The sequence below is a fragment of the Cebus imitator genome, unplaced genomic scaffold (assembly GCF_001604975.1).
Source record: "Cebus imitator isolate Cc_AM_T3 unplaced genomic scaffold, Cebus_imitator-1.0 Scaffold211, whole genome shotgun sequence".
In the NCBI taxonomy this organism is placed as follows: Eukaryota; Metazoa; Chordata; class Mammalia; order Primates; family Cebidae; genus Cebus; species Cebus imitator.
In genome coordinates, this window is record NW_016107526.1 from 3,515,259 (window position 1) to 3,539,610 (window position 24,352).

Here is a 24,352-nt window from a genome sequence, read left to right on the forward strand (position 1 = left end):
GGGAGAGCCTGTTAGTTACTCCCCCTGCCCTCCTGCTGCCCCGTCCACCAGCCCTCTTGAGATACTTTTGGCTTCTTTCTTGGCCCCTCTTGGGCTCTGACCTTCAGGTGTCTTTCCAGAAAGTTTCCCTCCAGTTTTCTGGCCCCAAATTCAAATCCAGTTCTGACCCATTTTGCTCCTTGAAGCTCGTCTGTTTCTTGAACTACCTAGCCTTGGGGCAATACTAGGGAGAATTTTAACATACCAGGAATTCTACTCTTTTTTTTATTTTTTCTTTTGAGAGAGTCTTGCTTTGCCACCCAGGCTGGAGTGCAATGGCGCAATCTTGGCTCACTGCAACCTCCTCCTCTTGGGTTCAAGCGATTCTCCTGCCTCAGCCTCCCAAGTAGCTGGGGTTACAGGTGCCTGCCACTACACCTACCTAATTTTTGTATTTTCAGTAGCGACAGATTTTCACCATGTTGGTCAGGCTGGTCTCAAACTCATGACCTCAGGTGATCCACCTGCCTCAGTCTCCCAAGGTCCTGGGTTTATAGGCATAAGCCACCATGCCCGGCCTCTACTCTTAGCTATAATGATTTGCAAGGGCAAAAATTGCACAATTAGAGGAGCTTTCTTTTGAAACAGTGAATAAGCTCTTCACAAGTACCAACATGTCAGGAACTGTGAACACTTGTTGCAGGGGAAAAGCTGGTCTAGCTGCATCCTAGAGGCTCTGGATTCAGGCTGAACAGGAGTGCATGCTGGCTCCCTCACGTTGCTGAGCCCCGGTTCCCCTTATCCCCCTCATCCTCCTTTCCTAGGCAGCACCTCATGTTAGACTCATAGTGACCCCATGAGGTAGGAGGGGCATCTCCATTTTAAAATTGGAAGCAAAAGTTCACAAAGCCTGAGTGATTTGCTCCGGGCCCAGTACAGCCAGTCCGAGGCCAGCCGCAACAAGAAATTGTGTCTTCTAGTTCCAAGTATTTTCTGTTCAACGCCGCTGCCATTCTTTTTGGCTTGTCCTTGTTCCCTTTACTCTTGGTTTTCATAAGAACTTTAATCTCCGGAGAAAGTGGCCTGCCTTCTGACAGATGCTTGTGTTCTTGGTAACACAATTTGTGTAACTCACCAAGAAAGTCAGTCACAGAACCATGCAGCCATCAGGGGCTACCCTGAGGCCGTGAGCCCAGTGGAGGCCCAGCCCGATGTTTCCAAGCTGGTTGAAGGAGCCTTGGGGTGCGGAGGGCCTGCTCCAGAGCTCAGAGCAGAAGAAAGGCCCAGGGTAGCTCCTCACCTGACCTCCTATTTTGGAGGTCCCCTTGTGGTGGGGGTACCTGCATCCCCTGGGATGCAAGGGCTGCACTCAGCAGCCACAGGCCTTTCATTGGTGAATGCTGTTCAGGGGTTTCTGGTTGTCTGAGGGGCATGTGAATTGATGAGATTTTGAGAGGGGAACAGGGGGATGGGAGTGGAGTGAGCAGGGGCTGGAGAGGCAGAAAGGGGATTGTGGAGGGGAACTTTGAGGAGGAGATGATGAACAGGATGGAAGGTGGCTGTGTGATGTGCATTCCTTCACCCTTCCTCGACCCTGTTTCCAATGCAAGCTTTGGTCAAATTTATGTTACTGATGGGTGAATTAGGAGCTAACGGGGTAGCAGTGGGAGGTACCTGGTTGGGTTTGGGTTTGAGGTGAAGGCAGGGAGCAGCTGAGTGCTCCCAGTCATATGCAGGTCACACACTGCAGATTTCACTGGGGAGGAGGCACCAATCTGCTAATCTTAAGATAACTGTTTATCAAGAAGTCCTCCTTCTGGCTGGGTGCCATGGCTCACGCCTGTAATCCCAACACTTTGGGAGGCTGAGGCGGGCGGATCACTTGAGATCAGGAGTTCAAGCCCAGCCTGGCCAACATGATAAAACCCCATCTCTACTAAAAATACAAAAAGTAGCCGGCTGTGGTGGTGGGTGCCTGTAATCCCAGCTAGTTGGAGGGCTGAGACAGGAGAATCACTTGAACCCAGGAGGCAGAGGCTGCAGTGAGCTGAGATCACACCACTATATTCCAGCCTGAGTGACAGAATGAAACTCCATCTCAAAAAAAAAAAAAAAAGTCCTCCTTCACATACTTTAAATCACTCCTCTTTTAATTCAGATTCAAATCCATTTCTTCCGGTCTGGCTCAAGTTGAGTCCTTGTCTGTGTCCCAAATTGTGACCCACGAAATCCAGAATTGTAGAAAAAGGAGTAGCTGGGGAAGGGAAAAGTCTGTGAGCACAGTCAATGGAAATTGTGGACCAAGCAGTTCTGGAAAATGAATTACACTGTTACAGAGGCTTGGACTGCAGCCATAGGAAGGGAGCTATTGTTCTGCAGAAAAGATCATCAACAATTCCCACCTGGCAACATGAATTAGAAGGAAAGTCAGAAATACCTGGGTCTTCCAGTGGTGTAAATTCTAATGCTGACTGACACCAGTCTGAAGCAACTGAGAATACTGACAGCAATGTGAAACCATAATGCCATTCACCATGAGCCCAAATGGTACTGAAGCTGCTAAGCGTTATTTAACCTCCTCAGACCTGTCAGGTTACACATATAAATCTGCCTTCTGTCTCTATATGTGCCAAGGGTGCACTTCCATCTTTGACAGCAAGACCAAAGTCCATGCCTGTTTTCTCAGCAAAGATCTCCCTGTTTGTGTTAAATCAGCCCTGTGTTGTTAAACTAAGGACATCCTGTGTAGAAACATCTCAAGCATTAGAATTTGTAAAACCTAACTAGCGTCTGCCCTTTTGCTGGGCCCTGTCTGTAGAAGTACGTAGGTTTTTTTTGTTTGTTTTTTTTTTTTAGTAAGTATCATTAGGAAATTTTCATTTTTATCTGCTACCATTTAGGTCTCAGGACACATTTACTTCTCATTTCATTTGACATATGAGAAAATTGTTGCATGCCAGTTGAGCTGTAAGGTGAACTTGACTGTGATAATGGGACATGGCTCAGCAAAGACAGCAAGGTCAGCTGACTGGCGTTCTGTTTTCTGCATGCTATATCCACTGACCTGATTCAGGATCACCTCTTTGTTCTGCAAGGGACCATCAGATTATCACCAGGGTGGTCCAAGAGCATGTTCTGTACAATTAACCAGTAAGGACACCAACAAATGTATGTGGAATGAATGGATTCAAAGAGGCAGATGAATATTTGTAATTAATCCCAGACACCCAGCTTGGCATTGACCTGTCAGCCTACATTCAAGCATTTTTTTTTCCTTTTTCCAGATAGGTCTAGAAATTCTTTTGTGGGTAGGAAAAAAGCTTAGTACAGGAAATGTCTATTAGGCCGGGTGCGGTGGTTCATGCCTATAATCCCAGCACTCTGGGAGGCTGAGATAGGAAGATCATTTGAGGCCAGGAGTTTCAGAGGAGCCTGGCCAACACAGTAAAACACCGTCTGTACTGAAAACACACAAATGAGCCAGCCATGGTGGCGTGCACCTGTAGTCCCAGCTACCTGGGAGTCTGAGGTGGGAGAATTCCTTGAACCCAGGAAGTGGAGGTTGCAATAAGCCAAGATTGCACCACTGCACTGCAGCCTGAGTGACAATGCAAGACCCTGTCTCAAAAAAAAAAAAAAAAAAAAAAAAAAAAAAAAAAAAAACCATTAAAAAAAAAAAAAAAAAAAAAAAAAAAGCAAGAAAATGTGTATTAAAATCTCCAGTTCTGCTAGTCAAAATAGGCTACATATGCCATAGTAACAAACATCTCCCAAATCTTAGGATTTATACAACAGTTCATTTATAGCTCACACTGGTCTGCTTTTGGGTTTGGGTGCTGCTATCCAGGGCAACTGTCCTTGTGTAGTGGTTCAGCATGCCATTCGATCTCACAGCTTTTCTTTATCAACATACCCTTCCCTGATTGCCACAGTAGGGGAAGAGCATTTGAATGCTTCCACCTAGAAGTGACATGTGTCATGTTTAATTTGCAAAAGCAAGTCCCATAGCCACACTGAACTCCAAGCAGGTAGGTATACTTGTTATTGATTCCTGTAAAACAAACCACCCCAAAACAACATAATTTATTACTTCTTATGGTTCTGTGATTCAGCTGGGCGCTTTTTCTTCCATTTCCCTCTGGATCTTCTACTTCATTTTTATAGTCATCATTGAAAATGAAATATTGACATCTTTACTATTGTTGAATTGTTTAGCTTTTCAATTCTGTCATTTTTTTTCATATATTTTGGAACTCTGTTGAGAGGTGCATATGTATTTGAAATTGTTCTTTTTTGATAGTTTGACTCTTTTATCATTATAAAATTTCCTTCTTTTTCTCTAGGAAAAAGTTTGTCATATATTAGCATAATATAGTATAATTTATTCATGTATTTTGTCTGATAGTTATTAGTATTTCTATTCCAGCTCTCTTTTGGTTATTGTTTACATGGTAGATCTTTTTCCCTTGCTTTGCTTTCAGGCTGTTTGTGTCTTTGGATCTACACTGTGTCACTTACAAAGAATATATAGTTGTATGATTTTAAAAATCCATTCTGCCAATATCTGTCTTGTAATTGGAGTGTTTAAGTGTTAATCTTCAGGATGCTATGTATATGATGAGTTACTTCTTTTTGCTATTTTCAAGGTTCTTTGTCCATGGCTTTTGACAGTTTGGTTTTGACGTTTCTAGGTGTGGATATTTTGAATTTATTCCACTTGGAGTTTGTTGAGCTTTGTGGATGTGTAAATTCATGTTTTTCATTGAATCTGTTAAGTATTGAGCCCTTATGTCTTCAAGTCCTTTTTTCCCTCTTTCTCTTTATTGTTTCCTTCTGGTCCTTCAATTATGTATATGGCATAATTGGTCCCTCACACACGTCTTTGAGGCTCTGTTCATTTTCCTTCGTTCTTTTTCTGTTTCTGAGACTGGATAGCCACAATTGGCCTATCTTCAAGTTTGCTAATTCTCTCTTCTGCCTGCTCACACCTTTTCTGGTGCTTCTTTTGTGAATTTTTCATGAGAGAATTTCTATTTGATTTTTAAAAATAAATTATATCTCTTTATTAATATTTTCTATCTGGTGAGATGTTTCTCTTTATTTTTGTTTTTTTTCTTTTATAATAGAGACATGGTCTTGCCATGTTGCCCAGGCTGGGCTCAAATCCCTGGGCTCAGGCAGTTCTCCCACCTCAACCTCCCAAAGTGCTGGGATCACAGACCTGAGCCACCATACCCAGCTGAGATGTAATTCTCATACTCTGCTTTAGTTCTTTTTTTTTTTTTTTTTTGAGGGGGGGTCTCATTCTGTCATCCAGGCTGGAGTGCAGTCTCGAGTACTGCAACCTCCACCTCCTGGATTCAAGTGATTCTCCTGCCTCAGCTTCCTGCTAGCTGGGACTACAGGCCACTGCACCTGGCTAATTTTTTTTTTTTTTTTTTTTTTTTTGAGATGGAGCGTGGCTCTGTTGCCCAGGCTGGAGTGCAGTGGCATGGTCTCGGCTCACTGCAACCTCCACCTCCTGGGTTCAAGAAATTCTCTTGCCTCAGCCTCCTGAATAGTGGGGACTACAGGTGCCCAGCAACATGCCTGGCTAGTTTTTGTATTTTTAGTAGAGATGGGGTTTCACCATAGTGGCCAGGCTGGTCTCGAACTCCTGACCTTGTGATTCACCCACCTTGGCTACCCAAAGTGCTGGGATTATGGGTGTGAGCCACCACACCTGGCCAGTTTTTGTATTTTTAGTAGAGACAGTGTTCCACCACACTGGCCAGGTTGGTCTTGAACTCCTGACCTCAAGTGATCTGCCTGCCCCAGTCTCTCAAAGTGCTGGGATTACAGCCGTGAGCCATTGCATCTGGCCAAGTTCTTTAGAGATGGTTTCCTTCAGTTTTTTAGGCATGATTTTCAAAGATCTATTTGAATATATTTAAAATAACTGGGCCAGCACAGTGGCTTATCCCTGTAATCCCAGTACTTTGGGAGGCTGAGGCAGGAGGATCACCTGAGGTCAGGAGTTTGAGACCAGCCTGGCCAACATGGTGAAACCCTGTCTCCACTAAAAAATACAAAAGTTAGTGGGCACAGTTGTGGGCACCTATTATCCCATCTACTCGGGAAGCTGAGGTGCAAGAATTGCTTGAACCCAGGACATAAATGTTGCAGTGAGCCAAGATCACACCACTGCACTCCAGCCTGAGTGACAGAGTGAGACTCTGTGTCAAAAAATAAAAGAAAAAATAACTGATTTAGGGCCAGGTATGGTAGCTTATACCTGTAATCCCAGTACTTTGGGAGGCCAAGGTGGAAGGATTGCTTGAGTACAGGAGTTTGAGACCAGCTTGGGCAACGTACTGGGCCCCTAGCTCTACAAAAAATAAGAAAAACTAGCTGGACGTAGTGGCATGTGCCTGTAGTCCCAGCTACTCGGGAGGCTGATGCTGGAGGATCCCTTGAGCTCAGGAGTTGGAGGCTGCAATGAGCTATGGTCATGCCACTGCACTCCAGCCTGGGTGACAGTGAGACCCTGTCAAATAAAACAAAATATAATAGCTGATTTAAAGTCTTTGTCTGGAAAGTCAAAAGTCTGCACTTTTTCATGAACAGTTTCAATTGATTCCTTCTTTCCCCTATATGAACCATGCATTCTTGATTATTTGCTTGTCTGATAATCTTTTGTTTAAAACTAGGCATTTTATTTTATTATTATTTTTTTTTGAGATGGAGCTTTTGCTCTGTTGCTGAGGTTGGAGTGCAATGGTGTTATTTCGGCTCACTGCAACCTTCCCCTCCCGGGTTCAAGTGATTCTCCTGCCTCACCTGCCACTATGCCTAGCTAATTTTTGTATTTTTAGTAGAGACGAGGTTTCACCATGTTGGCCAGGCTGGTCTCAAACTCTTGACCTCAGGTGATCCACCCGCCTCTGCCTCCCAAAGTGCTAGGGTTATAGGTGTGATCCACCATACCTGGTCAAAACTAGACATTTGAAATAATATAATGTGGCCACTCTGGAAATCAGTTTCTCCACCCTCCCCAGGTTTGTTTTGTTGGTGCTGTTGTTTTAGTTCGTTTGTTTATTGACTCTTCGGAACTGTTTTCTTTGTCAGGTGAGGCCACCGAAGTCCCTGCTCAGTTAGTTTAATGGTCAGCTGATGATGAGCAGAGATTTTTCTTAAACAACTGGAGCCAGTAAGTCTCCCAGTCTTTGCCAAGGGCTCCGTGTGAGTGTTGGGCATGCCTTCAACACTAAGACAAGCAGTCAACAACTCTGCCTTGGTGTTATCTTTCTGCTTTCAAGAAAGGTTGAAAAATGTGGCCTTTATTTAGGAGACCATGTGTGCAACTAAAAATGAAAGGTTTATTATAAGGAATGAGGGAAACTAGCTGCCTCTGCCGCCTTAATTTTACAGGTGAAGAAACTGAGGTTTAGAGAATCAGTAACTTACCCAAGGACATCCAAGCAGTAGGCAGTGGTGCTAGGGTTAAAATCAGGCAGCCTGACCCTAAATCCTGTACCTGACCCTAAATCACAGTAGGTAGTGGTGCTAGGGTTAAAATCAGGCAGCCTGACCCTAAATCCTGTACCTGACCCTAAATCACAGTAGGTAGTGGTGCCAGGATTAAAATCAGGCAGCCTGACCCTAAATCACTTTTTCTTACAGGATGGGAAACTGAGGTTCGGAGAAGTTAAAGAACTCTGAGGTCACGTAGCTGGCTAGTGCAGATCTGTCTGGCCCAGAGCTTATCCTTTCTCCCTTAGTTGCCCCAAATCATTTATCTTACCCTGGGGGGCCACCAAGAGGACTGACAAAATAGATCTGAATGTTTAAGCTGAAAACGGCTAGAAGAGGCCCATTAAGATACCTAAATAAAGTGCCCTCTAAACAACCAGGACAACAATAAATGTCTGATGGTCAGCAAATGAACCAAAACGCTACGTAATCAGAAAGAGAGCTATTAAGGAACAAACACTGTAGAACTTGCTTATATACTGGAGCAGGATTAAGGAACCGATTAGGTCAAGGCTGTGAATTGCCATTAAGAAATCAGTATTAAAAGTTTGCTGTCTTGAGTAGGATACTAAGTATCTTTTGTTTTGTTTTTCCCACTAATCTCCCAGACTCCCAGGCTCTTCCAACCAGTCAGTAGGTTACTATTTGCCCCTTTCACCCCCATACATCCCTGGGGTGGGGTGAGGCCCAGTTAAATCCAGGCCTCAGGTTTCCATTGAATGCACCCAAAGGTCTGAAGGAAGAGACTCCACTGCCTGTCTTGACTCACCCATTTCTTTTCTTTGTCAGCTCTTGTTTTTCTTCACCTTGCGTTATCCTGAAGCTGAGTTAATTGAGTCCTGAATAAGTAAAGGCATGTGATTACAAATTCAGGACAAGTTTGCTATTTAACCAGAGATCCTTTTCATGTTACTCACAGAGGAGACCCTCAAGAGTGGGTATCAATGGAATTGCAGTTTGATAACTAAACAGAAGCACAATTGAAACTCTGGTGACAATACAGCCCCATTCACAGATACCCAAAGACAATCCACTGCTCTGTCTGTGGTTTGAATCTATCACAAAAAACAGTTTTGCTTCCAGCAGCTAAAGTAATGTTAGCTTTATCAAATGATGTATGTTTGGGTTTCTGGAGTTAAAAAAAACTCATGGTTGGACCGTGGACACCCATAGGAAGCTGCCATCTGTTCCCGCCTTTGCTGCTAGGACTCTCCTCGCTGCTGTTAGCACACAGTGGGTTTCCAATGCTAAGAACTCCCTCCTCAACCCTGCCCTGGCACCCTAAAAATGACCCGTGCTGATACCTTCTCTCCCTCGCTCCCCATACACACCGCAGGCGCAGGAACAGCTCCAGCTCTGCCTTTGTCCTGCACGTTGAGCTTTTTTCAGGATTCCCCACTGCTCTTTCTTTGGCTTCATACCTGGGTTCTTTCTCTGTACAAGGTGGACAGATGTATCATGAGAATACTAGATTCCATTTAACTTTTTAAAATTTAATTAAATAATTTGAGATAATTATAGAGTACCATCCAGTTGTAAGAAATAAGAGAGATACAATGTATCCTTTATCCCTTTTCCTTCCAAAGGTAACATCTCACAAAAGTATAGTAGGTGATATCACAACCAGGAAATTGATGGTACAATCCACAGATCTTGATCAGATTTCCCTCCTGTCTTACATGTACTCCTGTTTGTGTGTGTGCATGCGTGTGTGTGCATGTGCATGTGTATTTAATTCTATGCTGTTTTATCACATGCGGAGGTTTGTCTATCAATCACCATCTCTCATGTTGCCTTTTTGTAACATAACCTATTTCCCTCTCCTTCCCTTCTCCACCCCCGGCCCTAACTTACCCTGCCAATCCTAAGCTATTCTCTATCACACTAATTTTGTGGTTTCAAGAACGTTATATAAATAAAATCATACGTAATTCCTTGGGATTGGCTCTTTCACTTGAAATCAGTCGAAGTTTTTGTGTGTATCATGGTTTGTTCCCTTTTTATTGCCGGATAGTAGTCCAAGGTCTAGAGGCACTACGGCTTGTTTAACCATTTGCCCACCAAGGCCCTGGGTTGTTTCCAGGGCCTATTATAAATAATGCTGATGGGGACATTTATATACAGGGTGTTGTGTGAACATAAAATATGTTTTTAATGTTTCTGGGACAAGTACCCAAGAGTGAAATTGCTGGGTTATGTGGTAATTGCAGGTTTAGTTTTATAAGAAACTACCAAAATGTTCTCTAGAGTGGCTATACCCACAAGCAATGGAAGAGTGATTCAGTTTTTCTGCATCCTTATCAGCAATTGATATGGTCACTATTTTAAATTTTAACCATTCTGATAGGTGTGTAGTAAAATTTTATTGTGGTTATTTAATTAAAAAAAAAACTATTTGGGCCAGGCGTGGTGGCTCACGCCTGTAATTCCAGCACTTTGGGAAGCTGAGGTGGGTGGATCAGCGGATCATGAGGTCAGGAGATCGAGACCATCCTGGCTAACATGGTGAAACTTCATCCCTACTAAAAATACAAAAAAAATGCCTGGCGTGGTGGCATGCACCTGTAGTCCCAGCTGCTCAGGAGGCTAAGGCAGGAGAATCGCTTGAACTCAGGAGGCGGAGACAAGAGAATCACTTGAACCCAGGAGGTGGTGGTTGTGGTGAGCCGAGATCATGCCATTGCACTCCACCCTGGGCAAAAAGGGTAAAACACCGTCTCAAAAAACAAAACAAAACAATTTGTACTTTTCAGCTTTTAATTGTTACTATTTGTGCAGCTTTTATATTTTTATTTTTCAAAAACGTTTTAATTACTGAATAACTGTGTAACATGTTAGAAAAATCCAAGTAGTATTTCACATAATTCCATTTCACTTGCCTGTTCATACTTTTTCAATATGCCAAGAATTCCATCTACACTTGCTTTTGACACGACTTGATAACAAGTTTCACTTGATGAAATCTTTTTGCTAATTGTCAACTCAAAAGTTCACATGATATTTACTTCATGAAAATAGAGTTAACTGGCTATTCTGGGCCTGTTATAAAGAGAATTGCTTCATCCACATACCAATTATGTTTCTGTATTTATAAAATATTTTTCTAATCAAAAAATTAAACTGAGTCTCACTCAGTCACCCAGGCTGGAGTACAATGGTGCCATCTCAGCCCACCACAACCTCCACCTCCTGGGTTCAAGTGATTCTCATGCCTCAGTCTCCCAAGTAGCTGGAATTACAGGCATGCACTACCATGCCTGGCTAAGTTTTCTATTTTTAGTAGAGATGGGTTTCACCATGTTGCCCAGGCTGGTCTCGAACTCCTGGCCTCAAGTGATCCACCCACCTCGACCTCCCAAAGTGTTGGGATTACAGGCGTGAGCCACTGAGCCTGGCTAACCTGGCTGTTTCTTTTCCAGCCCTTCCAGAATGAGAATTCATGTAGGCCATCTGCCCTGTGCTGATCTGCAAGCTGCCTTTCTGATTCCTTGATTCCCTGCAACCCACATCCCATTCTGTTTTCAGGACATCATACTCGCACCTGGGGGAGAAGGGGAAGTAAGAAGGGAGGCTCAGTGTCCCTGACTCTGCTTTGTCTGTGAGAGAAATCTGACATTGTTAGCAGAAAACTAACATGTCTTCTTAGAAAAAAGTAGGGACCCTGTTACCTGGATACAGTCAGGAATACATATCACTGGATCTGTAGGTGACCTGTAGTTACTTTGTCCCTGTTTGAGTTTCCTGAGTGTTAAGAGGAAAATGAGGCAGAGCTAACAAATAACTCATACCTGCTTGGGCTTTCTCTGCTGGTCCTTGTGTGTGTGTGCATCGCACACCCACACATATGCATGCAACAAATAGCTTAATGTAAAAACCCTGCAATAAACATCAATCCTTGTAGATTCCTGGGGAGTTCTAGTTGGATTCCCTAGCAAAGCAACTTGCATAAAGACTATAAATAGCAGGCATGTGCCTCTGTAAGCAGTGCAGCTATTTTTTTTTTTTTAATAGGGGATTCTCATGTTACAAGGACATCACAGATTACTGAATAATTTATTTAATGGTAGATTATATGGGCTTCACTCTTTGCCAGTGAGCTCATCCCCAAATGTCTAAAGAAGATAAGGTGAGCAAAGCTAGATGTCAGGCTTGGGTGAGCTGTTTGTTTATTTTTAGTAGATATGTTCAACTATTGTAGACATTTATATTTTACTTAATACTGTCTCAGCTGCAATGGTCATATGTACAATAATGTCACTACTTTATTATTGACATTTAGCTAACTCCTAACAATGCATATTGCACACAGCATGAGAAATACAGAATAGAATAATAGAATAGAATAATAATTAACCTTGATTATTTATTATTTTAACTTGGTTTTAACAAAGGACTGTGATATATAGGAGTATGTTTGTTCTCTATGAAAGTATAGGGAAACAAGGGGACAAAATTCAATAAAAGGATGTTAGATTTGAAAATAGAGATAAGAAAAAATGATCTAAATGTATATTTTTCTGTGAACTATTATTATAATCTTTTCAATGACTTATAGTAAAAAAAAATCACTTATAAGCTTACAGATCTTAGACATTTTTACCTTTAGCTATATACAGTTCTCAGGTGTGCAGAGGTACCCTGGAAGATAGACATACTTTTCTGTCAAATGTAATTTTAATGAATATGAAATTTATTTTAAAAGGAAATTTAAATTTGGCAATAGAAAGATGTCAAAAGATTTGAACAGGCACATAACAGGAAATCCATGTGGCCACTTAACATAGTAAAAGATACTTGGTTTTGTTTAGTAATCGGGGAAATGCAAATTAAACTCACAGTGAAATGTCACTACACAGCCACCCGATCAGTTGAAGTTTTAAAGTTTGACAATCACAAGTGCTCTTGAGGATGGAACATAATGAGAACTGCTGCTGTTGGGAGTTTGTTTCCATTTATTTTTTTTTTTTGAGTCAGGGTCTTGCTCTGTCACCCAGGCTGGAGTGCAGTGGCGTGATCACAGCTCACTGCAGCCTCCACCTTCCAAGTAGCTGGGACTATAGGCATGTACCATCACGCACAGCTATTTTTGCTTCTTTTTTTTTTTGTAGAAACGGGGTCCCACTATGTTGTTCAAACTGGCCTCAAATTCTTGGGCTTAAGTGACTCTCCCACCTCGGTCTCCCAAAGTTCTGAGATTACAGGTGTGGCCACTGCACCCAGCCTGCTTTTGGGAGTTTAAATTGAAGCAAAGTTTTGGAAAATAGTTGCCATCCTCTCCTAAGGTTAAAGAATTACACACCCTATTCACAAGTGAAGAAATTCCACTGTGGGAAAATGCCCTTGAAGTAGGCGTACATGCATATGCTGTGGACCAGGATGTGTGCAAGAATGTTTACAGAAGCATTGTTTGTAATAGCCCCAAGCTGGAACCAAACCAAATGCTGGCCTGTCACAGAAAGGATAAGAATTAGAGCCACTTACAACAGCATGGCTGGAGCTAATAAATATAATGTTGAGGAAAAGCAGCAAAACATGCATACTCAGTATCCATTGATATAAAGTTTGTAAATGAGCAAAGCTAAATGACATTGTTTAGGGATGGCTATATGGATGGTAAAACTCTAAAGAAAAGCAAGAAATTGTTATAATAAAAGTGAGGATAGTGGTTACTTTTAGAGGAGAAAAAGAATTGTGACTGAGCATACTCAAGACTTCTGTACTCTGGAAATGTTCAATTTATTGACCCAACTGTGGTTTTTACTTCATTATCATTCACTGACTGGATCTTTACATCCATAGTTTGTGGATATATGTTATGTTTCACACACACACCCATACACACACATGATGCTTTCTAGTCATACTATCAAATGCTGTAAGATCAAAGTCTAAAAAAAAGGAACTCCTGAGTTCAATTCAGTACCTTTAAAAAATGAACTTTAAGTTTTCAATTCAGCTGAATGAACGTTTAAAACAACAAGCCGAATCTATGCACGGCTGTGCATCAGAATTCTGCAATGTTGTGCTGGAATGACAGCTAAGGGAGAGGAAGGAGCACAGGCTCCCAGGCAAGGGCTCGTTCCCAGGCAAGGGCTCGCTCCCAGGCAAGGGCTCGCTCCCAGGCAAGGGCTCGCTCCCAGGCAAGGGCTCGCTCCCAGCCAGCTTTGCCATCCGCGTCTTTCCCCAGGCAGTTCTCTACGCTTGCTTTCTCATCTGTAGAGAGGCCCAGACCGGATCTGCCTTTCTGAGAGTCTCCTAATATATTCTTGGGAGTCCTCTGTGGGAACTTTGTCATTTTTAAAATACAAAATTCTCTTCATTTGGACAAGAATCTAAAGAATATGAGCACATTTGGGGTCCTCCCTGTGTCTACCTTGGAGTGTACAGTGCCAGCCTCGCACAGTGTTAATGATCACAATGCAACCTAGATGGACTATTTTAATTGCAGGTTGTCAACTGTTAATTGTCAATCAGAAGAAAACACAGGTGGCCTTAGTGATAGAGTATGTATTTGCCAAGTGAGCTCACAGAAGGCCGCAATCAGCATTTCCATAGGGGTTTGAAGAGACGGTGCCATGAGAGATTTGAGTCATGAGACAACGCAGGTGTAAGCCACGCCCAGCCCAGAGAACCGACTCGGTGCCTGAGTTACCAAGCAAGGGGCAGTTTGTCTCCACAAAACCCCACCATCTATCTCATTAAATTAATGTTAACTTGAGTTTTATTGGTTTTATATTTGATTTGTCAAAATCATGAACTTATTTTTATAGTGGTAGAAAACTTACAAGGGGTGTACACCCAATTTCATGTTTGTGTCCATCCAACTAACAATCTTTATAAAAGTAGTTTATGTCAACACTGGAAATCAGCCATTTTTTTTTTCTCTCCAGAAAGCGGTGGACATCACTCAAATTTTAGCCGTGCTGAATTCCGTGACCTCCACAGACACTCCTGGGGTTAGTTTCCATTTTAGAAGTCTAGCCCTTTCCAAATCAGGTGGCCAGTGGGCATCCCTGGTGCTGCCTGCGACTCCATCTGCTTTAATCTGTGGCAGTGACTCTCAGCTGCAGGTGATACTGCCCACGGGGAGATTTTGGGCAGCATCGGGAAGCGTTGTCAAGGGTCACAGGCAGAGGAAGTACAGAGTCACAGAGGCCGGGTGCTGCTAAGTATCCTGCAGTGCATAGGACAGTCCCCCAGAACAAAGAGCCAAGCAGGGAGCAGAACCCCTGATTCTGTTCTCCCACTTCGACTTCCCTAAGAAGAAAATCTCCTCTATATCTGTTCTCAGTTAATTAGGGAAAGGCAGAAGTTTTCTTTTACAACTTACCTTTCCCAACACCTGTTTCCTTTAACAGAATCAGACAAAGCAAAAACCATCCCTCAGGTATGAGAAGGTTCATTGCCTGACTGGCTTGATTGAAGAGTGGAGGGTGGGGTGGGTATCAGCTATTATTCTTTGGAGGCAACCTTATTCCGTCCACCACCTACACAGAGTGATTCCTCTATCCTGGCGCCTGATGTCTGTAGCTGGTCTCTGGAGATGTGCTGCAAAGTGATTCCCAGGGGAGCCAATATCTCCTCCAGAATAGATTACTGAAAACAATATTTGACCGGAAATGTTCATGAGAGCTTCAGACAGACTGAAGTGGTTTCAGATCATCTGAGAGAGCTGACCTAAGGGCCCGCGTAGCTGTGGCTATCTATGTGCCTGCCAGGGCTGCCGGGGAGCCCTTTGCTATCCATCCCCATCATTCGCGGGGGCCGTGGAGTATGTGATTCTTGTGTTTGTTCATACAGATTGCGCTGTTCATGCCTGGGTCCTGCCTTCTCTTCTACAGCAGATGTTTAACTCTCCAAGTCCCTGAGAATAGAGGCTTCTGTGTCATTTGTCGTCACTGTGTACCACCCAGTGCACTCAGCAAGGTGGCCAGCTCTGTAGGGAACCGGTTATCACTGTCAACGAACCAGGAAAAGCCACCATGTAAAAAAAATAGCCCAGGGAGGATTACAGGCAACAGTTTCCTAGACACTTCTCCGCTGCAGGCTTCAGCCCTCCTCTCTGTGATTCTAGTGACCAGAATCCAGCCACAGCCAGCCTCTGTCTCTGATTTGGAAGCATTAGAATCTAGAGCTTTCTCCCTACCAGAGAATAGCCCTTAATCTCCAGGACCAAAAAAGAGAATGCACTCTTCCTCACGGGACTGGGTGGCTGCCTGGGGTAAAGATGGGGCGGGGGTCTGACTTCTCCCTACTCCATCCTCCCCTCCCATCCCACTAGCACAAGGTCTCAGAGACCACTGAAGATTTCACCTGCCCCTAACACCCACTGACACATGGCGATTTCTGACCCTAACTGGATGCTTCACATCCTCCCATCATTCCCTTCCCATCCCTCCTCTGCAGGGTACAACCTGAACTCTTCATAAAAGAAAAAAGAAAGAGGGCAGCGTGCCATTAGCACAACGCAGACGCCCTGGAGTGTGACAAACAGGGCCCTTGTTCCTGGCCTGGACTCTAGGGGCTGCTCAGACCCCACTTCTGGGGGGAGACTGGAGCTGCTGGAGGAAGAGACAAGACCTGAGGGGCGCAGGCACAGGCAGCACAGACAGCCCACACCGCCTCTCCCCATGCCTGTCTCTGATTGACACCCTCCCCACTCCTCTGGTCTTTGAGGCCACTCCCTCCTCCAGGCCCCTGGGTCCTGTACATACGGGGACCTGGGTGAGGTCCTAGGAGCAAGTCATGTGGCTCAATTGGAATAGAAATTCAAACTGTGGCCAAAGAAGAGAGAAAAATGGAAGGCCAGAGAAGCTGAGCATCAGGTATTGGGGTGAGGCTGGGCCACAAACAGGAAGGCCCATCTAGGGGTCAGAGGCTGGAAAGGTGCCAAGAAGAGCAAGTGATGCTGTAGAAGACTGGTTAGCAGAAATAGTCCAGGCGAAGTCCGTGAGCAAAGACTGGGGCCTGCTAGGATGGAATCCTGGAGACGTTTTAGTTCTGGGATGGAGAGAATCCTTTAAGTCCTCCTTAGGTGTTAAATCGATGTTGTTCAGACTTGGTTGGGGGATGGGAAAAGAGTAGTTGTGATTACCCTAACCTTACCCCAATACAGCAATGGTCGGGGGCCCAATTCAGGACTCTTAGAGGGCAAGCCAGACCCTGTGCTAGCCAAATAATGTGGCAAGCCCCTGACTCAGTGGTGAGGAATACCTAAGTGTGGCCCCTACACCTGGGGTGAACCAGAGCCTAACTTTAGCTCCCTATGAGCAAATGCAAAACATGCGGCCAGCTTCCCCTTCAGCCTCACCCAGGGCCACTTCTCTTTTACATCCTGCACCTGTGGGGATTTGCATGCCTAGCCACCTCGCTAGTTCTGAGGCTGAGAATGTCCTAGACTCTCAAATGGGATTCCTTGTTCCCTTGGCAACCAGCTCCTCCCTCCCCTCCCACCCTACAGGCAAAGACTTGCTTTCTGCACTTGTGGGTGGGTCCCATGGAGGGGCGGGGCCTTACAGAGGAGGCCCGAAGATTTGAGCAGAATAAAGGACAGCGACAGCTTACTCATGCCTGTGAGAAGGGAAACGACCAGCTCAGGAGCCGCGGTCCCCTTTGCCAGCTCCTCGATTCCCCCTCCTCCTGGCTGCTGGCCTTTTGTTCTTGTCATGGTTCATTAGCTTCCTAAACAGAGGTTGAACAGAGAAAATAAAAGGAGAAAAATGGGGAAATTAATTGCTCTGGTGAAAGGTTTCTAATGGGGAAGGAAGTTAAAACCAATTGTCTTGAGACTTTAATTATCCCATCCGCTCTCTGGCCGGCTGATGGTGCATAATCAGAATGAAATGTTAGTGTGGGCACCAAACATATTTTACACCCACTTCCCAGTGAGTTCTCTGGTCTCCTCCTTGAAAGCTGGTGAGCCCAGGTGTTAGGACATTCCCCTGAGACCTGTGCACTGGGTGGTACCAGGCAGACGGGAGGACAGGAGGCCCTGCCTGTGAGGACTATGGAGTAGGGTCTATGAGTGGCGTGTGTGATGCTTCCTTGGCACGATGGAAAGATACAGGGTTGAGTTGCAGGAGTGAAGAGAATAGGAGAGAAAAAGAAGCCTCTCTTCCTATGTCACTCCCTGGAAGAGCGCAGAGTCCTGATGTCTGGCCTAGAGGGACTGGCACATTTTGGAGGAATATCAAGAAACAGATATGAGCAGTGGGAACAGGCCAAACGGTGAAGCCCCAAGTGGCCCTCTGGCAAGAGGAGTGGATCTTGCTGCCAGGAAACCAGAGCTAGAGTTCCCTACCAGTGGCCTCTCTCCTTTCACCTCATTTATTTTTCCTCTTCACTGGACTATGCCACTCAAAGGAAAATGCAAAGACAGGCTGCACAGTTCCAGCAAGAGTCTCTGTGGCTCCACTGAAGTCAGATGGCCTACAGGAAACATCCAAAGAGATGGGAAAAGAAGTAAATCCCTTCTGAGTAAGCAGCCACTAAATTAAGCTCTGTTAGTCTGTAGGTTGTGTGGCAGGATTATTGCCCCCATTTGAAGTGCAATTCCTGGCCAGGCATGGTGGTTCACGCCTGTAATCCCAGCACTTTGTGGTGGACCTGTAATCCCAGCACTTTGGGAGGCTGAGCCGGGAGGATCATCTGAGACCAAAAGTTTGAGACCAGCCTGGTCAACAGAGCAAGACCCCTGTCTCCATCCATCCATCAATCAGTCAGTCTAAAGAAGTCCAATCCCTGCTCTCCCCACAATGGGTCATCTAAACCATTAGCCCTTCAGGTGAGCCCACTGGCTCTCTCTTAAGGGGGGAGCTATTGATGCCACAGTCCTGAAATCATTCTACTAGTAGGTATCACATTAACACCAGTTGGGATCTTACCCAGAAATCTAAAGTCAATCCCATTTAACACAGTACCTACACCCCCATGTCTTTGTATATAGGTGGTAACTAGACATAGCTGGGAACATGGAGATACAGCTCATGCCACTCCCATCAGTTTCCCTCTCATAGTGTTGTGCAATACAGTAGTCCCACCTTATTTAAGTGGTCCTCCTTTGAATAAGGGGGGACTACGGTATGTATGACATCCAAGATCCCCAGTAGATGCCTGAAACCTTGGGTAGTACCAAACCCTATATATACCGTTTCTTCCTATGGATATATACCAGTGATAAAGTTTAATTTACAAATTAGAGGGGGAAAGAGATTAACAACAATAATAAAATAAAAATTAAAATGCTATGCTGTACCAAGTTATATGAATGGGGGCTCTTTCTGTCACAAAACATCTAATTGTATCATACTCACCTATTTTCAGGCCATGGTTGACCATGGGTAACTGAAGCCATAGAAAGTGCAACTGAAGCTAAGAGGGGACTGCTATAGAAGGCACCCTCAGCAGTGTGGGCTGCTGGCGGAGAAGCTGGGAGCAGCACAGGCACCAGATTGTACAAAAACCACCTCCACATTCAGCCCATTATTTAAGTCTGACTAGGACTGTGAGGAATTGACATGGTCCTCTCTGATGAACCCCAGCATTAAACCACTTTCCCCACCAACACCACCTTCATCCCTAACATCTCTGGCCTCAAGAGGAAGGATCTGGGGTGCGTACGCTGTCACTCTCTCGGATATTTTTTCCACGTATAATGCTGCAGCATAACGCATTGATCAATAGGAGAACCGCTAGAAATAAGTTTCCCTGATGCAACCCAGAGAAGAGAGTTGGTGTTTTTCTTTTGCATGCACCTGGGGCAAGCTTAGAGATGTAGAGGAAACTGCCTTGTTACTGTCTGCTGAGATGGATTTTCCAGAGAGTTATAAAATCTAAACGACAATCACCTGGCCCACAAGGAGCACCTCTGTGGAAGAGCTTGCGACCCAGGTGAGTGCTCTTGTCTCTGCAGATTTGAGTCTCTGAATGTGGTGGACTGACTGGCAGAGAAAAGTGGAAACGGCAATCCAAGAATAACAACATGGAGGAGGAAGAACACCCAAAGAAATACACCCTCAAATGACCATCTCTCTTTGAAACCAGAAAAACAAGTAGATCATACTGTTTGGTCCCAAATGGTATGGGTTTGTGCCCTAGGCCCTGGATGTGAAGTCACGGGGCTATGCAAACGTGGAAAAGCCAAGGAAAGGAATGCTTCACATTTAGATGGCATTTTGCAGCTGCTTTGCCCACACGGTTGGGCTTGATGTTCACAAACCACCTCCTGACGCTGACGTAGACAAGAATTATCTTCATTTCACAGATGAGAAAACAGCCTATGAGAGGCTTAATGACTTCTGGAAAGCCACACTTTTTCTACATGGCAGAGCTGGGATTAGAACCTGGGTGTTCTAACTTTACATTCTGGGCTCTTCTAGCTATGTCAGTGATTTTTCTTTTTTCTTTTTCTTTTTTGAGACAGACTCTCACTCTATCGTCCAGGCTGGAGTATACAGTGGTGCGATTACACCTAGTCCCAGCACTTTGGGAGGTCGAGGCAGGCGGATCACGAGGTCAAGAGATCGAGACCATCCTGGCCAACACAGTGAAACTCCGTCTCTAAAAAAAAAAAAAAAACAAAAATTAGCTGGGCGTGGTGGCATGCTCCTGTAATCCCAGCTACTCAGGAGGCTGAGGCAGGACAATTGCTTGAACCCGGGAGGTGGAGGTTGCAGTGAGCCAAGATTGCGCCACTGCACTCCAGCCTGGGTGACAGAGGGAAACTTAGTCTCAAAAAAAAAAAAAGGAGGGTTAAAATAAGTTGGCGAGTCACTGCACTCTGCCATGATCCCTACACTGGGGAGGGGGTTTGTTCAGCTATAATACAAGGAACAAGTACAAGCGAGGAAAGGAGGCATGGAGATACCAGCCCCATGGGCGTGGCCACTTCCCAGTTAACTCCCAGCAAGCGCATGCTGTGCACTTCGGGTTCTCTCTTAGATGGGGAAAGAGCCAAGGGCTGTCAATTTGGGGATGTTCTTCCTGGACTGACTTCATGGGGTGCTGCCTGGTCAGCTCAATGGATCTTGTCCAGACAGATCTAAAGCCTTCAGCAGACTGACTCATAGCCCGCCCAAGCGTCATCAGCTGCTGTAGCCTGGTGGCTGGTAAGCAATGCTTCCAGGCTCTTCCCAGCCTGGCTTCCAGTGAGATGTACGCTCACCCTATGGGTTGGCCTGTGCTGGCACATCACCTGTCATGGTGCAAGGCCATCCAAAGTGTCACTTCCACCAGCCCGAGCCCTAAGACCTCCCAACAGTTTGCCCTTTCCTTCAGTCTCTTCTTTCCATATAGCTCTTCCTGCTCCCCAAATGTTATTCTGATCTTTGCTGGTTTTGGCTTCCCTGTAGCTGTTTAGAAACAGCCTCCTACTCTTTCCTAGCTTCCCAGCCAGCAAATATTCTGGCTTACTGAAGGCCTCCTGACGCTGTGAAGAGTCAGGGCAAATCATTTAATGTTTAGTTTTGTCTCTTTATCCTGGAGTATTAAAAAGCTGTCTGCTACAGAGAAAAGACTTGCCTGAAGTCAAATTCGGCCTCTCTGATCATCATGGCTGATGGGCCTAAATAAATCCCTTTGTTCAGATTTTATAAAGCATGCATATATGACTTGGCTTTTGTCATTCATTTTCACATCTTTCTTCATAAACTGTGTGTGACACAAAGAAATCAGACAGACCTGGGTTCAAATCTCAGCTTTGTACTCGCTGACTATATGATCTTGGACAAGCTACTGAAGCTTTCTGATCTTCTTTTTCCTCACTTATATAAAGAGATAATACTATCTACTGCACAGGGTTGTTCTTGTTTTTTAATGGAGAATAAATGAGATCAAGAATCCCGTACAGTGCTTGGCACAGAGTCAGAGTTCAATGGACACTAGTTTCTCCTTCATCCTTAGGATAAAACCCAAAATTATCCACGTTTCCCCAAAACCTAGTAGGGTGGCTGGTGCATAATATACTCTTAGTGAAATGTTCATTGCTGGTGTGAAAGAATGAGGCAGTGAATCAAGAGAACATATATGAAACTGATAGGACTGGCCCCAGGAGGAGGTGCCAAAAGTTGTTCTATAAGGCAAACAGCAGTATTAGAGAAATTAGAAATGTTCTCTACAGAGATAATCAAATATTACAAAATGTACATATAAGGATGTTCATTGTTATGCTCTTCTTTAAAATTTTATTAACTAATTCATTTTTGAGATAGAGTCTCGCTCTGTCTCCCATGCTGGAGTACAATGGTGTGATCTTGGCTCACTGCCACCTCCGCCTCCTAGGTTCAAGTGATTCTTCTGCCTCAGCCTCCTGAGTAGCTGGGACTACAGGCGCATGCCACCATCCTCAGCTTTTTGTATTTTTGGTAGAGACAGGGTTTCACCATGTTGGCCAGGCTGGTCTCGAACTCCTGACCCCAAGTGATCCATTGACTTCGGTCTCCCAAAGTGCTGGGATTATAGGCATGTGCCACCACACCTGGCTTGTTGTGCTTTTTATCATAGTGAAATTATTGAAATAACCTAAATGTCAAACAAAGGGGGCTGACTGGGTAAATCAGAGTGCCTTAATACCACAGAATATCATGTATCCATTTAAAAAATATAAATTTGTAAGTATTATTCTGTAAAGACACTTAAAACATATTTTTAAATGAAATGGTGTGTTATCAAATTGCATGTACTCATGCTTATAAAATTATCTATTTATCTATTTTTCGACAGAAAAAAAAAATGCCTGGAAAAATATTAGCTGACAATGGCTATATCTAGTGGGTGGGATGGTAGTAATGTTTACTTTATATATGATACTTTCAATATTGTTGGAAATTTTTTAAAAATGAGCATCATTTTTACAATCAGGAAAAAATAACTTTCTTTTGGGCTGGGCATGGTGGCTCACACCTGTAATTCTAGCACTTTGGGAGGCCAAGGCAGGCAAATCCCTTGAGGTCAGGAGTTTGAGACCAGCCTGGCCAACATGGTGAAACCCGATCTCTACCAAAAATATAAAAAATTAGCCAGGCGTAGTGATGGGCACCTGTAATCCCAGCTACTCGGGAGGCTGAGGCAGGAGAATTGTTTGAACTGGGAGGCAGAGGTTGCTGCGAGCCAAGATCGCACCATTGCAGTCCAGCCTGGACAACAGAGCGAAGCTGTCTCAAAACAAACAAACAAAAAAAACCTTTCCTTTGGAAAACCACAACACATACAGGGATATGACAATTCGTATGTACATTTTTTTGGTTAGAAATGTCAATACCTGCCTTAAACTCACTTACACTCAAAGGAAAATGTATTTGGAAGGCTAAGGTGTGGCTGTACCTCAGGAAGAGCTGGAAATGGATCTGGCACGCTGCTGTTATGCCCCCTCTCTGCAGCTCTGGTTGTGGGTATCAGTCCTTCAGCCACAGGCCAGCTTCCTCCACCTGGCAGGAAACACCATCCCGATGACTTGAAAGCTGGTAACCCCGCCGCAGGGGGAAAATGAGCACTGCTCTATGTTCCCTAGGTCATCAGCTCCAAGCACACACCGCACTGTCCCTACTTGGATCAGATGTCATCCCTTACCCAGTCTCATGCTCTACAGTTGGCCCACTGTGCGGTTCATTCCCAACCATGGGTCCATCACTGGCCCAGGAAGCAGAGTCATGTAAGAACTGTATTAATGGCTTGAGAAATAACTGTTTCCTCTCCCCCTGTACTCTTCTGCGGTGAGATGCTATTTCCCTGGAGATGGGAAGAGAGGATAGGAAGTTGTGAGCCTGTTGGTTCAGAGGAGGGCCAGGGAAGACTGGAGGTAGAAAGGGGGGCAGGTTTGGATCAACAGTTGTTACCATCAGAAGCAATAGTGAACTTCTCTGACAGGTTCCTGTGCCAGTGCAAAATCAATTCATCTGAGTTCTCATGGAGCTCACAGCTCAACCCAAGAGAGGAATGCTGGATAGAGCAGCCTTCGTTGTCATTACTTTACCTTTCTTTCTCGGCACCTTCCATCACTTCCCTGTAAGCAAGAAGAAATGTGTCTTCTAAATGATGGAGCGTTTTCTTAGAGTATCTTGCGTCAGACACCCCAAAGCTCAAGAAAACATTCATTGGTTTCTATTTCTCTGTGCACTCTCTGCTTCATTTACTTACTTAGGAGATGGCAATTTAATTTTTTCTCCTAAATGGAATGACTATGTCTAAAACCCACTTTTAAATACAGTAGGACTTTATGACATCATAGCTCATGGCTAGAATTCAGTTTGGAGTAAGTCATTACGTTGGAATGGGATCACTGCACTGGGAGCCCCTGACAGTCAGGACTGTGCTTTAGCCATCTCCAAGCCCCAGCATTGAGTCCAGCCCTGCTCTCTGATAGACACTCAGAAGTGAAGGACACTCAAAAGTCTGATGGCCATTCTTTCTTAAAAATTTAATTTTTAAAATTTGACACATAATAACTGTACATATTCATGGAGGACATAGTGATGTTTTCATACATATAGTGATCGGGTCAGGGTAACTGGCATATTCATCATCTCAAAAATTTATTATTTCTTTGTGTTGGGAACATTCAATATCCTCTTTTTAGCTATTTGAAACTGTATGTTATTGTTAAATATAGTCATTCTATAGTGCTATAGAACACTGGAACTTATTCCTCCTCTCTATCTGGGATTCTGTATCCTTTAACAAATCTCTCCCTATCTCTCCCTTCCTCCCTGTTTCTCCTGCTCTTCCCAGCCTCTGATTCTCTGTTCTACTTTTTTCTTCTATGAAATCAACTTTTTTTTAGCTTCGCATATGAGTGAGAACAGGTAGTGTTTAACTTTCTGTTCCTGAACTATTTCATTTAACTTGTCTTCTAGTTTTTTTTTTTTTT

The 24,352-nt window shown here is 44.2% G+C and overlaps 1 long non-coding RNA gene across 2 annotated transcripts in view; it reads left to right on the forward strand.

Moving 5' to 3' along the window:
• Positions 1–24,352, forward strand: part of LOC108317889 — a 151,601-nt gene that overhangs the window by 19,419 nt on the left and 107,830 nt on the right. The window lies entirely within an intron of this gene.